The sequence below is a fragment of the Platalea leucorodia genome (genome assembly GCF_965183815.1).
Source record: "Platalea leucorodia genome assembly, chromosome: 3".
NCBI lineage: Eukaryota > Metazoa > Chordata > Aves > Pelecaniformes > Threskiornithidae > Platalea > Platalea leucorodia.
In genome coordinates, this window is record NC_138825.1 from 21,269,622 (window position 1) to 21,284,493 (window position 14,872).

Here is a 14,872-nt window from a genome sequence, read left to right on the forward strand (position 1 = left end):
GTGATAGAGAGCAGGTGAAAAGGGAAGGAGTCAGTGATTTCAGTGGAACTGGGGCCAGTGCAAAGTACGTGAAGAACAGGCTAAAGTTCACTTAAATAATTTGGTTTAGGGGGTGATTTCTGCGTATGAAAGTGCTGAGGATTATTTAATGCTCAGTTACATGCTGTCTAGGAGAGTCTTGATGGAAAGAGAGAAGTCTGTTAAATCAACTGTCACAATACATATTTACACATCCAAAAGGGTATATCATTAAGTCAGCCCATATGAAGGCCTGACAGGAGTTAAATATTTATTTTAATTCCTTGGAGACGGTCACCTAAGACTGTTGAAATTGATATGTCACGTCAGGAAATTGTTCAAGTTGATTTAGGTTTGTATCTTAATAAAAAAATAGAACTTGGTGTAATTGTCCAAGATAGGGAAAAGGAGGCGTAGGTCTAGATGTTGGGAAAGCACAGCAAAACCTTGAAGTCACAGCACTGGTGTCTGCATCTTACCTGGTAATCGGCACCTTCGTTCCTTGCACGGGTGGTGCTTCAGGTAGTTGGTTGTCACAGCGATGCTGAAAGTCAAGGAGCTTTGAAAAAGTACCTCCATTTTATAAATGGATCCCAGTTGAACTCTCAGTCAATAAATGCATTTTTCTAACGTTTAGTTTATGGAGCTTGGTGTCCCGAATCTTACTCAATGAGTATTCTTCACGCAGTGTCCTACTTTGATAGACTGCTAAATGGCAAAGACGTTGAGCAACTACTGCAGATGAACTGTATTGCTGCTCTGGCTGTGCTGCGCTCGGCTGCAGGCTGACAGTTTTCTGTGTTGAGATGCTTAATTTTGCCATCGTTGTTGTTCAGTTATGTGGACCGCCTGCTCCTCCCTACCCAGCCTGTTTTAGAGCGGTTCCGGGTGTGACATTCTCACTTCTCTTTGCGACTGCAGGTCTCTTCTGCAACTGCTTGAGCACGGTAGAGTTGGAAGCGATCTTGCATCATGATCCTATGTTTACTGTCTTAAACCTTAAGTGTATTTTTTTATCACCAGCCAGCTGGAGCCACTTAAGTCCCTACCTACCCTCTGAACAACTTTCAACTCGGCAATAAAGCTATCTATGCTAACTGCGCTGTGAGTGTGCTGAACTGTATCTGGTTTTCTTTGCAGAGCCTCTAGGAGTTGGTCCGCAAGCTGCTGACACAGGCAGAGAAAAACGTAAAGAAGTGGGTGTAAGAAGAGAAAGCATAAGGGAGTTCTGGAAGTGTTCGGTGTGGGCTGATACCTGCGGGGAAGGAAGCAGCTAGAAACGAGGGGGGCTGCAAGAGGCCTGGAAACTCGCAAACAGGTTTTGAACCCAGTCTGGGTGTTGCTGGAACCCACAAATTCAGATAGTCAGCAGAGGTGGCTTTCTGGGCAACCTTAAGGCTGCTTGCCCATTGTTGTAGGCCTAGTACATTTAAAAAAGAAAAAAAAAAAAAAAAGAAAAAAAGGAGAAAGATTACTTCTGTGTTGAAGGTAAATTATCTGCTGCTTCGCGTTTTTTCTCAGTACTGTGTTGTGAAACCAGTTTGACCCTACATAGCTCAGTAAATCCTGTGATGCTGCGGAACCAGCCCAGCAGCTGAAATGTAGCCCTGAGGAAAGGGGGAGTGCAGATGTGCTCATAAATGCCTCCCGAACGTGGATCTAGGGGAGACTGTCGCTGCCACGAAGCCTTGGGGCTGCAGCAGATGAGAAACAGTTTTATTTGGCTCTTAGGCTGAGACCTTTATCTCTGCCACTGAACGATGCTCGTATTTGAAGCAAAATTGGCCAAAAACGTGCCTTATCTCTGCCCAGTAATCTTTGCTCTGCTAATGAGGAAAGCTCTCCGTGGCTCTCAGTCCCACAGGCTGGCAAGCTACAGTGTAAGAAGCGGAGAGGGGCCCGAGAGGAGTGCAGCCCCGATGGAGTTGGTCCATCAAGGGGCTTCACAGGGTAAGTGAAAAATCCTTTCCCTTGTTCAGAGTGAGCAATTACAGAAATGCAGCCCTGCGGAGGGCTAGGTGATACTGCCGGGTGCCCGCGATGCTAGAAAGACATCGGCATTCATGAAGGACTGTTGTCACGTATGCTGGTTTTGTCAGCAGATCTTCTTCAAGAATAACTGGAACAATCTGCATTAACACAATGCTCCTCGTAGCCTGACCTGAAGGGCAAAGCTTTGTATTCTGCATATAACGTGGCCTTAAATGTTATTTTCTTTAACTCAGCTTTTTTCCAGAGCGTTTGGATTGTCAGAGGTAAGAATCTTTTTATATCCTACTGTCATGCTATGTGTTATGAGTTGTATGGGAGTGGATCTCTCAGTTACAGAGCCAGTGTACATGTTTGACCTCCCAAAAGTGACTTTTGAAGTAGGAGTTAGTCACTTAGAAAACTGAAATTAGCACTGTTACGTGTCTTAATGGAGCGTATGTAAAGAGGAGATGACCACTGCACCCAGAAGCGGTGGGGAAGCTGAGGAGCTCCATCCTGTCAGTCACTGGAAATTCAGGTGCATCGGAGGTGAAGGGCCTAATAAATACTGCGTACCCAGAGGCAGAGCGTGGTTAGCTGGGGATGCGCAGGTTCAGGCTTTGTCTGATGATCAGGAAGCCTTAAAAGGTGGAAAGTAAAAGGAAATCAAATGCTTGTTGCCTTTTCTCTCTCCCCCCTCCTGAAGTCTTTGCTATTGAAGAGAATAAGGGAAGTTGGAGATCAGAGTATCTCTCTAACATGGCAGGTCAACGTGCGGTCAGGTCATCTTGGGAGGCAGCATTGCTGCATGAGCCCCCTAAGTCTGCTTTAGTTGTTCTGTTTCTAGTTCATGGGGGGAAAAAAAAAAACTGTCGGAGATTTAAATACTCTTCTCAGATACTCTGGAGTCAAGCAAACATATGTGAAGTTGTGGTGACAAATTCATACCAAGTCTTCACAAGGTCACGTTCCCGCCCAGATCTCAAACCCCACAAAAGGGGAACACACAAGCTGCATGCTAGTGACAGCTTTCAAGTACTCTTGAAATAAATTATTTAAAATAAAAAAAGAAAAGCATTCTTCAAAGAAGACTTACAAAATGATATCTTGCAAGCTGAAAATATGCAGGTTCTGCAACTTATTGGTTGTAACTGAAAACATGAGTTTTCAGTTCTTGACTCAATCTGTTAGTTTGTATTACTTTTCAAATGTGTTTTCGTCTCTTGTTTCACTTGGGTAATACTTGGCGAGCTGCTGCTTGCTATAATAATTTATCACAGGCTCAGCGAGATGCTCTGTGCCCTCATTTGGCAATGAACAGTTTTGTTTGAGTTCTGCTGAACGGCTGGGCTCGGTTACCACCTGCGGTTAGCGGCACAGGGTGACTGGAAAGAAGAAGCCTCGTGTGAGCTATTTGACATGGTGTCATGGAAGCGCATCTGAAAGTCTCCTGGAGGCAGAGATCTCCAGAGCTGAGCTTAGGGATGGGAATGGGGTACCGCACCTTTAGGGAAAGTAGGTAAAGAAATCACAAGTCCACAGCAGTGGTAGGCACCTGAGAGGACTCCAGAAGAGAGGGTTTCCGACACCTGAAAATGAAGATTCCTTCCTTGAAAATGGAGGAAGAGAGTTGCAAAAGGCTTTGAAGATGGTGGCACGTTTAGCATGGTCAAAATAATAAACGTTGGTTGGAGCATCTGGGTTTCATGTGTTCCTAAGCATTGTGTGTGAGAAAATCCAGATATTATATTAATAATATTTAATAATCAAGGGGAGGGGAGTGAGCACTTCATAAAATACTGCATTTTCTTGTCATATTACTTCTTACTTACAAGTTTTTATTTTTCATTTACGGCATAGAAACGTAAGGTGAAATATATAACTGAAGTCATGTCTTTTACGTATTTGACTAACACAAAGGCAGAGGCGTTTGGGTCTGAAACACGGCTCCCGAAGTGCAGAGCCTCGCAGCGCTCCAGCGTGAGGTCTGAACGCTGCGCAGACAGACCCGGCACAGCCCGGCTGTGAGCCTTGAGCACAACCGGGGCCTGCGCCAGCCGTGATGTCTTGGCTTTTTTATTGCGTAATAAATTGTTAATTACATTTTACGCATCTGCTGAAGGACAGCTTCATTGCCATGAAGTCATTGGTCTCCTGGGGAAAAAAAAAACCAATGCCTTTAAGTGTCAGTTGGTCAGCCTGCAACCTTTAGAGCAAATGATTCATTATGTATTTACCCTCTATGTTATTCTAAAGGCAATAGGTTCTGTGCTTTAACTGGACATAAATCGCGAATGTTTCTCTATATGCTCTCAGCTATCATGAATAAAAACATTGCACATCTTCAAGCCCTGAGTATTCTCAGCTTCTCTGAAGTCAATACGCATTGTATTATAGTTTGGTCTTTTTAGTCTGAAATGTTTCCGGCCATCAGATGTAATTGTCTTGTATTTATACAACCTAGTATATACTAGTGTATACTGCCCAGCATTTTTTATGCGTCTATGAAAAATATGTAAGCATTCAAATATAACTTGAATTACAGGAAATGATTTAAATGATTTTTTTTTTTTTTTTTTTTTTTTACTGGAGGTTGGGAATCCGCTTCTAATACCATTGGGGTGCAACAGAAGGGCTCAACCTATTTTTAGTTGTTTACTTCCAACCTATATGCTCTGGAACGGCATGTCTTTTACGTATGGTGTTGCATGTTATCAATGTCCTAGTAACTTCACATACTATAATACAACTACACTATAGCAACTATAAGATGCTGCGAGTAAAGAATAAAAGGCATTTGGCAGTATTTCTAAACTAAAATTGATTTCCTAAATAACTGAGATACAGATACTGAATAAATAAATAGCAATTACTGACAAGTAATGTCTCCTTTTTGAGTAAGGAGCTGGATAGCATCGTCAGCTGGTGCAGTTTGGAGCCAGCATCGCATGCAGCCATTACAAGTAGGGATTTTTTACAAGGGGATGTTTTTAACTCAGTACTACTGAAACTCAGTAGCAAAATTTGCTAGAGGTAAGGAAAACAGCTTCTTATGGAGAAGATAAATAATTCGGAAATGGCTTGATGTCAGCTTTCAAAGGAATAAAAATGAAAATTCTCCAATTACAGAGTCTCTTTTTTTTATGTCATTGCCAAAACTAATGCTCCCAGAGGAAAACTTCAGTGCAGTGCTGCAAAGATGCATCACAGCTGGGTTGAGATTCTGTATTGCAAACAGTGACTTAAAAATGGTCCTTTTATATTTTACAAACTGCATATAGACTTCACGTTCCCATTAATTTCAGTTTTTCCTCTTGAAAATATGTTGGTTTGGAAGGAGGGAAAAGGAAAAAAAGGTTGTATTACAAGTTTCTTGGTGATAACGAATTAACTTTTCTTTTCCTCCTTGTATCTATGCTTTCCTGGTTAGAAGAGGCGCTATTTTGATACAGCGCAATATCAGTTTTCTTTTTGAGATAAATACTGGTTATTTGGCATGAATATAAGATATGTAGGTTTTTTTCTAGCAATGGATTACTGATTTTTCTGGTGTTGTAGAAAGGTAATTGAAGTGCTTGAGAGAGGCCAGAAACCAGAAGAGCCTGCTCTGTGATGGCTTGCTTTTAACACGAGGGTTTAGAGGCTTAACATGTGGAACAATGAGGAAAATCAAAATAAATTTGTTTCATAGTCATCATAGTTCTGTTTAATATCTTTATCGACGATCTGGACAAGGGGATTGAGTGCACCCTCAGTAAGTTTGCAGATGACACCAAGTTGGGTGGAAGTGTCGATCTGCTGAGGGTAGGAAGGCCCTACAGAGGGACCTGGACAGGCTGGATCGTTGGGCTGGGGCCAAGTGCATGAGGTTCAACAAGGGTCAGTGCCGGGTCCTGCACTTGGGTCACAACAACCCCATGCAACCCTACAGGCTGGGGGAGGAGTGGCTGGAGAGCTGCCTGACTGAAAAGGACCTGGGGATGCTGGTCAACAGCCGGCTGAACATGAGCCAGCAGTGTGCCCAGGTGGCCAAGAAGGCCAATAGCATCCTGGCTTGTATCAGGAATAGTGTGGCCAGCAGGACCAGGGAGGTGATAGTGCCCCTGTACTCGGCACTGGTGAGGCCGCACCTCGAGTGCTGTGTTCAGTGTTGGGCCCCTCACTACAAGAAGGACATCGAGGTGCTGGAGCGTGTCCAGAGAAGGGCAATGAAGTTGGTGAAGGGTCTGGAGCACAAGGCTTATGAGGAGCGGCTGAGGGAGCTGGGGTTGTTTAGTCTGGAGAAGAGGAGGCTGAGGGGAGACCTTATTGCTCTCTACAACTGCCTGAAGGAAGGCTGTAGCGAGGTGGGGGTCGGTCTCTTCTCCCAAATAACAAGCAATAGGACAAGAGGAAATGGCCTCAAGCTGCGCCAGGGGAGGTTTAGGTTGGATATTAGGAAAAACTTCTTCACCGAAAGGGCAGTCAGGCACTGGCACAGGCTGCCCGGGGAACTGGTTGAGTCCCCATCCCTGGAGGTATTTAAAAGCCATGTAGATGTGGTGCTTAGGAACATGGTTTAGTGGTGGACTTGGCAGTGCTAGGGTAACAGTTGGACTTGATGATCTTAAGGGTCTTTTCCAACCTAAACAATCCTATGATTCTATAGTTTCAGCCTAAGGGTTATCTTACAGTGCAGTTGAAGAATTGCTGAACTGTTAATCAAACTGTTCCCTTCAAAATCTGAGAACAACTTCCTTCAGGTGTTTTTAGTCTTAAAATAGCTTCAGAAAAGGCAGGAGAAGACTTCAGCCATGGTCTTTTTAGACTTAAATTAATCTTCAAAGGTAGACACATGGATATGGATTCATGTTCTTCCTCCAGGCTTCCCAAAATCTTCTCCCTCAGCAGCCTCTCACTTGCGTGTTGACCAAGGTTGTCCTCTCCTACCGCACACATGGCAGAGCCTAAGCTGGATTTTGAGGCAGGAACGAGGCATTTCAGTTTCTCTAGCCTTTTTTTTTTTTTTTTTTTTTTACCTACTCTGTTTTTGCTAGCTGGTCTGGCAGTTGATCAGCCCTGACTGATAGGAGGTTGGGAATAACCTCTAACCTCTTTGTGATAAGGCCTGGGTTTATACAAATAACCATCCTGTGAAACAAACCTTAACCTTCCTACCAAAACCTCAGGCCTCCAGATGCCCGATTAAATGTTAAATGTGAAAAATGCTTTCCTTCCTTTGTGAACTTTCATGTCCTTTCTCATGTATTTTCATCACATAGAGCTTATTTCAAGAAAATACAACTTATTTGCCCCATACTACTGAGGGAACAACTCCAATTTAACCAAAACAAGAACCTAAAAGCTGAAATACTGCTGCTGAAACTTAATTTCTGCATAGGTTGCAGTAGGAAATAATTGTAATGGTCATTCCAGTGCTGCGATACTGAGCTCATCGGCTCTTTCTCTTGAGCCTGCTGTCGTCCAGCAGTTAGAAACAGCATAGCCAAGTTTAACAAAACCCTGTTTATGTCAGCTGCAGAGAGTAATCCTGTAAGCCTGAAGGCGTTTTTATTTAAGCTGAAAAGGCTTTTTTTTATGGTTAAAAGGCATTTTTTTAGTTAACTTACAAAGTACATGTGAATTCAAAGTTAGCTGTGGCTTTATAAACTTAAATTCTGTGCTGCGGCGGCAGGAGGGGAGGACAGAAGTTGCCTGACCTCGCCTAGAAAACAGTATGGGGTCAAGGGTGTACAATACGGATTCTGGATTGTGCTCCTGGCTTTGGTGGCACAGCATCCTTCCCCTAAGCTACAGCGAGCTGGTTTTTCTTAGTACTTCTGTTGCCTTGATTTTTGTAATTGAACAAAAGCAGATGCATACCTTTCCGCTACAGCATTTAATAGTTTCGCTAGCGATCGTGAGCAGTATTATTAGACTGCTGGTGGGACTCTCCATTTTCACAGTTACTCTAATCGCGTCAGATAACAGAAGATAGGAATTGGATGTGGCTGGTTTATGTGCCAGCTCTTCCTCCAAACGGCTTGTGTGTCACTCACGATCTCGGTGTTTGGTTGCAAAGAAAACTCCTAAAGTGTGAGAAGAGAGCTTGCAGGGAGAGCAGAGCATCGAGCATGATGCTAAGGACGGACTGCCCCTTTCATGTCAGCATTTTGCCCTTGTCGCCTGCTTGATGGTGAGGGTTGCAGGAATCTCATTCGATGCCAAAAGACATGACTTCAAGAGCAGTATTTTTTCAAGTGTAGGAGCCGAAATCTTTGCAGCCATTAGTTATATATTTGAAATGTTTCTGGAGATGCGAACATCAAATCTTCATCTCGTCTGGTTAAGCATGTTGTAAAGATTGTCGATCTTCACTTTTAATAAATGTACAATACGTGGGAATGTACAGGTCTAAATATGCTCAGAGGGGGACTGGGTTACTTCACTCAGTGTTCGTATGGGTTCAAAGAGACTTTTAAATGTACTGTTTCCCATTGCTCAGTTTTCACAGTTGCAGTTTTGTGGTGTCCTTTACTAATTTTATCTAGGTCTTAATCTTCCCAAATAGAATCAATCTTCAGTATGACAAAAGATATGAAGATTTTTGGAGGACAGGGTGAAAGCAAATGTGAAGTGGGTCAAGTAAAATTATTTTCTTGCAAGTCATGCTTAAAATTGATCAATTTTGTCACATGTAAAACATGCAAAGCTTATAGTAGGGAACAGTACGGAATCAGACACTCCCAGGTGCTGTAAAGATAAAGATGATTGTTGTTTGATAAAGTGCAAAAGCTCTACATAGCTAATGTATTTTCAGCATTTTTTCTTCCCAAAGCAAACGGAGCTTGCTGGCACAAGGCAGGTCTTGCGTTGGAGAGTGGGTGGTGTTCGTTTTAGATCTTTGAGCCATCTTGATTTCTTTCCCTTGCAGTGTTAAGGCCTCGTGGATAACATATTATGTAATTTTCAAGTTGGATCACTGTGCAAAACAGTAGAATATTCTCTAGAAATTGCCATGAATTATGTGGCTCCATTGCTCAACTATCAAAATATTCCCAAAAGACTTTTTGTAACTTCTGGTGAACTCAGGATTCGACTGGTTTTGTTGGCCTTTTGAGATACAGAAGAAATACAAAGAAATACAATACCACAACAATTTGCAGAAATGTACTTAATTTAATGAAGTCCAGGCTACTGAACTAAACACTTACTACAGTTTCAATTTTATTGGATCTAGAACCACCCTCTGACCTAGAACGTGACTGGGAACCCAGTCTAGAACACTAAAGTGACCTAGAACCTCATCTAGAACTGCCTTCCCCTGTACTCGGCCTGCCAGTTCATCCAAATGCCAGCTGATGAACAGCCCTCACCTCCAAACCCATCCTGCGGGCTACAGAGAATGCAGTGCTTTTCCCTGTACATCAACCAGGAATTCCCTCTTTACTAATCAGAGGGGTTTTTTTCTTTATTAATATTTTGACTGTGCTGTGTACCACAGCCTTTTAGAAAAGCACAATGTAAACAAGGGAGGGCCCTAAGGCTGCCTTTGAGAACGACACTTGACTGAAGCCACGTTGAAGCTATCTTACGTATAGGTTATTCACGTTCTCAGACCGTTGGACCAGGGTGAGTCTTCTTTAAGGAGTCAGTTCTGTATTCTGGCTTTTCTGCGTTGACTTTGACTATTTGATTTCTTAACTTCTCTCTCGCTTTCTCTCAGTTATGGTACTCTAATACTATTAAGTACCTAAATACTGATTACGGAGTTGCATTCTTTTCTGCTGACAACTCAGTTACCCTTCTTCCATAGCATGGTATTTCCTTTGTGTGCTGTATATTTAAACTGTAGGTTTTGGGGGATAAAGGGATTCATACAGGTTTGTACAAAGAAAAGGTCTTTGAATTAGAGTTTAGAGACACTTCTACACTACTGATTGTATATATGAGCTTCAGAGTCTTTTTTTTTTTTTTTTTTTTTTCCTCTTTCATGTACTCTGGTCCAGAGTTTAGTGTTCCAGAGTTACCGAGCTTTCAGGGCTGCAGCAGATGAGATGTTCTGCTCACTTCAGGGCAGAGGTGAGGATTTTCTGGCAAGCCTCATCAGCCAAAGAGTGGTTCTGAGCCTCTAGATATGGAGCTACTTTGCAAATCTTTGCTAAGGTGATTTGGGTTATAGTAATTAAAAATTAATTAGGTTTAGGTTCCAGAAGACCTGCACTTCTTCACCATAGTTCACTGGGGCTTTATTAGCCATCATATACTAGTATTGGTTGGTTCTCTACAGCCAGGGTCCCACCATATCAGGATCTTCCTCAGTTATATCCAAAAATAGCAATACTGTAATGAAAGGAAAAATAGTTTGTCTGCAGTTATGGAGGAGGGGGGAGGAGGCTGGTGATGTGGACTATGCTGCTTGGCATAATGCTCTTTGCCATTAAGCACGTAGAAAAAATACCTGATAAGCCTCAGGACACAGTAGTACAAATGCCCAAGCATTTACTCCAGTATCAAGAATGCAATTTAAAAATAAAAGGCTATGAAATACCCCCCAAGAATGCTCAAACTGGACTGTTACTCCACATGACTGTATATTACCCAGCAAATAATCATTTAGTGTGAAATCACCCAGCAATGGCAGCAGTTGGAGTAAACCACAGGGCGGTTCCACTCCAGACACAATGCCGAATATTGTGCTGTGTCATGGGAAATGTGTAAAATAGCCGGGGCCAATGAAGAGGAAAAATAAGGTCTGTGGGAACAGAGGTCTTAATTGTAACGGGGGGCGTGTGTGTGTTTACACTCTGCCAGCTTCAGCAAAAATACAATGGGGCAATTAGGAGAACATGTTCCTGCATATGATCCCTATTCCTAAACACACAAGATTCTGTTTAAAATGAAAAAAATGAACAAAGATGTTTCCAAGATCTCAGGCTATGATGGGATTGATGAAATGGCAGCCTGTGGGGGATGTAGAGAGACAAAAGTATCACTGACAAAGCTGGACGAAGATGGGGACAAGGAAAAAAGTCATCAATGGCAGAGACGATCACCTCATGAAACAGTAACTGGGAAGCAATGATGGCAATGTTTGAGAGTTGAAGAAAGGGTTGTACCTGTCTGGGGAGAAGTCAGAGGCAATGAAGGGTGGTTCTGTCCTCCCAGCTGATGGGCAGCTGCTGGGACAGCAAGCACAGCTCCTCTCTGCCAAGCAGCAGGCGTTGTTGGTCAGCACCGTTCTTCATTTTCCGAAGCAGCCCCGGAGTAAGGGCTGGGTATTTTAGTACCTCTTTAATTCCTCTATTTAAAATGGCTAACTTCATACCAGCGGTTCCTTTTGACTGCTTGCGTCTATGTTCATAATTTTAGTTTCTTTCCCTGACTGTAAGAAAAGGTAGAATATTGCACTTCAGTTCAAATGCCTTTATGCTTTCGGGAGGACTTTTTTTAGTGCCTGTTATCCCGCAGAGCCAACGATGTAATGTTGAACCACGCTCTGGTGTCCGCATTGCCCCCAGAATTGTGAAGTGGGATATTTCCAGCTGTGAGATTGCTATTGCTAATAAAGGTTAATTGCTGTTGATAGTGGTGGGGTTCCCAGAAAAGAAACAGCTGACTTCCAGAGGCAGGATTAAAGTTTAGGACTGACAATTGGAAGAGTCATCTCTTAGTTTGTGAAATGAACAAGTCGTAGAAAGATTGACATGAAAAGCTTGATGCTTTACAGTGTTCTTATAAATCTCTTTTGCAGAACAACTGCACTGTAAGCAGCAGTAAAACTGTATGGAAAAAGAGGCTTTTCTAAGGCATGGCAGCATGCTTACAAGAAAAGATTAACATCGTTGTACCTTCACAGCCTCTTTGTCTTACGATGTGCGTTTGATAGGTTCCAGAAATATGTGGTTTGATGTTTGAACATAAATGATTGCTTAAAGCTCTGTCTGTACCAGCTGATTTTTGGTAACACAGTCTACATACTACCAATGAGAAGAGGGTTGAAAAAGGAGGACTGGAGGAACGGCGGACACATCAGTATAGCTTTGATCCTCAAAAGATGCTGAAATTGTTAAAACGTGTGATTGTAAGCATTCAAAAAGTAATTTTGTTTAAAAAGAAAAAACCAAAAGCTACTGTGGATTTGAAGAGAACAAACCTATCCAAACCATTTCCTTGAATGAGGTCGTCTGCTTAGTTGATAAGGAGGAAGACCTCAAGATTGTATCTTAACTTTAATGATGCTCCGAGAGTGTCCCACAAGACCACATAAGGGAGTTGAAAGTGTAGTTTAGAGCTCACTGCTATTACAGTAATGGCTTAGGCTGGTTTGGAGGAAGAAAGGAAGAAGATACTTGCAAGGAGTATTTATTTCCCTGCCCCAATGGAGAGGGAAGATGATGTGCTGTCAAGTGGAATCCAGGGGAACATCTGTCCTAGGCTCACTTCTTTTAGTCATTTTAAATAAATGACTGAGGGTTCAGAATAAGTCTGATAAATTGAAGAGATGGCCTAAAATCTAAATATGACAGTCAGTGCAGATGAACTGCAGAATACTTGAGTGCAAGAGAGACACACAGACGTGGTTGTGTTACGTTCACCTGGTGCTGGGGGGTTGAGTTGCATGGGATGCTGTGGGGAAAACAGGGGGAGTAAGCTGGGTGTCACACCTGAGGAGAGCTCATGATGTAGTATTTGTTGAAAGACAGAACAAAGACCCCTATGAAATAGTTGAGAGGTATTTAAAAGCATAATATATGGGTGGCATGTGTAGTATTCACTCCATCCCACCTGGAACTGGGGAGGAGGGGAATAGATTAATTGAACTTAATCAAGGGATAAGAGAGGTGGGAGAGCTAGAATGACCTTCACGGAAAATCAGAAAGAACTGGATATGCTGATTGTAGAAAAGAGTTGACTAAGAAGGCACACTGGTCTTCCAATATGAAAAGTTTCTTTATAAAGACGTGAAGATCCATGTTGTCCATGGGTGCTTTTCAGTAAGATAATAATTTTCATCAGATACAATGAAGACCTAGGTTATTAAGAAATATCTTAATTTTAAATAATTTTAATAAATAATTTTAATTTTAAAATTACTTATTTAAGCTTTAAAAATATTTCATGGGGTGAAATCCTGAACTGGGTTACAAAAGTCTTGTATTCTTCTTCACTGGAGGATTTTATTGTAAAATCTCAGTGATGTTGACCGAGGTTTCCCTGACCCCGTCTCATTGCAGGAGTTTCACTGGATGATGCCTGGAGTTCCCATCCATACCCACATTTCTGTTACATTTGTCTATAGACATTCTATGCAAGAACACAAAGTAGCCTGTGGCAATAAAGAGATTTTTATTAGAAGGCCTAATCATTTAGTTCGTGTTCAAAACTGAAGTCTTGTTTGCGTGAGGACTGCAAGATTAGACTTTTTAAAAGGAGTTTTTCATACGCATGTTAAATATTCCTAGCAAACTACATAGGGGATATCACGAGAAACTTGTGGTTGTTCCTCTCTTACATCAGCATCTGCTATTTTGTTAGTCTAGCAGAGCAATTTAATTCTTGATGAGCTTTTCATCCATAAATCTTAACTCTTGCTTAACTTAAGCCCACAATTACAATGGCTTCCGCTTTTTTCAAGAGCGGAAAAGATGCAGAAGAGTGGACTTCATGTTTCTGGGCAGCAAGATGTACTCTGTGTGTTTAGTCTGCTTTGCCTGTGGCCCAAAAATTATATTGAGCATGCACAAATGCTAGGATGTGTTACAAAAGGAGCAGTTCCAATGTCAAGTGATGATGGCAGAGTACCATCAAATACCAAAAGCTGGTGGAGGGAAAGGAGAAGAGATCTGCATCTGCTGCTTCAGTTCTGTCAAATGTGCAGTTGGTGCAAATTAGTGATATTTCTACTCAAATGCATTCATTCTTCTAAAAGATTTTATTAGAGGATTCCTCTATTTCTTTCATTTTACTCCAGTGACTGAATAGCTCCTGATCTCAGCCTGTGGTGTTATGTTCAGGTAGAATTTTCTGAAAGGCAAAAGTGATCATCCTTCAAATAATCAACCAGTAAAAAAAAACGCATTTTACCTTCTAACAAAAATCTGACAGTGACACCATTGTATTTCTAAGAGCTGACCCAAAAACCCGCTGCTAAAATTGCAAGAAAAAAAGAGAGAAGGAAATCTTGGTTCTGCGGTTTGAGTTATGTTATTTCCTGACATGAGGCAACATGTTCATGTGCTGTAAACATACAGTTAATCTAAGTTCACAGAAAAGTGCCTTGTGGGGAGCTGCTAACTCCGCCAATGTGTTCAGAATCGAGACGTACAAGTGGTACCATCCCACGGCCAGTGGGAGTTTGAGGCTGGTAAGGCAGAAAGGCTTTGCGGAGTTAGTAAAGCCAGAGTTGTCGCTGATAGGAGCCTGGGAATATTATTTGTTTAGCTGAACGTTGGTGCTAATACACAGTGGTGTGTGTTGGGGAGCTACTGCATCCTCAGTACCTTGCTGCAGAACAGATGCCATCTGCAATAGCCCTAAAGAAAACCTACAGCTTCAGGAGTGATTGGCACCATCTTCATTTTCACACCTGGGTTAGATCTTCAGCTCTAAACTATTCAGCCTAGATAATGGTCAATGGAGAGAAACCGGCATCTCCAGAGGACGAAGGCTTCATCTCCTTTAGGCTGCTCTTTTTCTCCCAAGGAATTTGTTCCAGTTCGCTGACTGCTGTGCAGCGGGTGGTTTGGGTGCTATCGTAAGTAGGTTTCTACCATCCAGCTTGAGATCAGTGAGATTACAAAAGAAGAGAGACTCATTAAACAAGGGGTGGACTCCTGTGGATACACCTCCTTCCCCAAGGGCATTGTGAGTGGAGAAATTCCCTTCTGAGAAACCCAAGAGC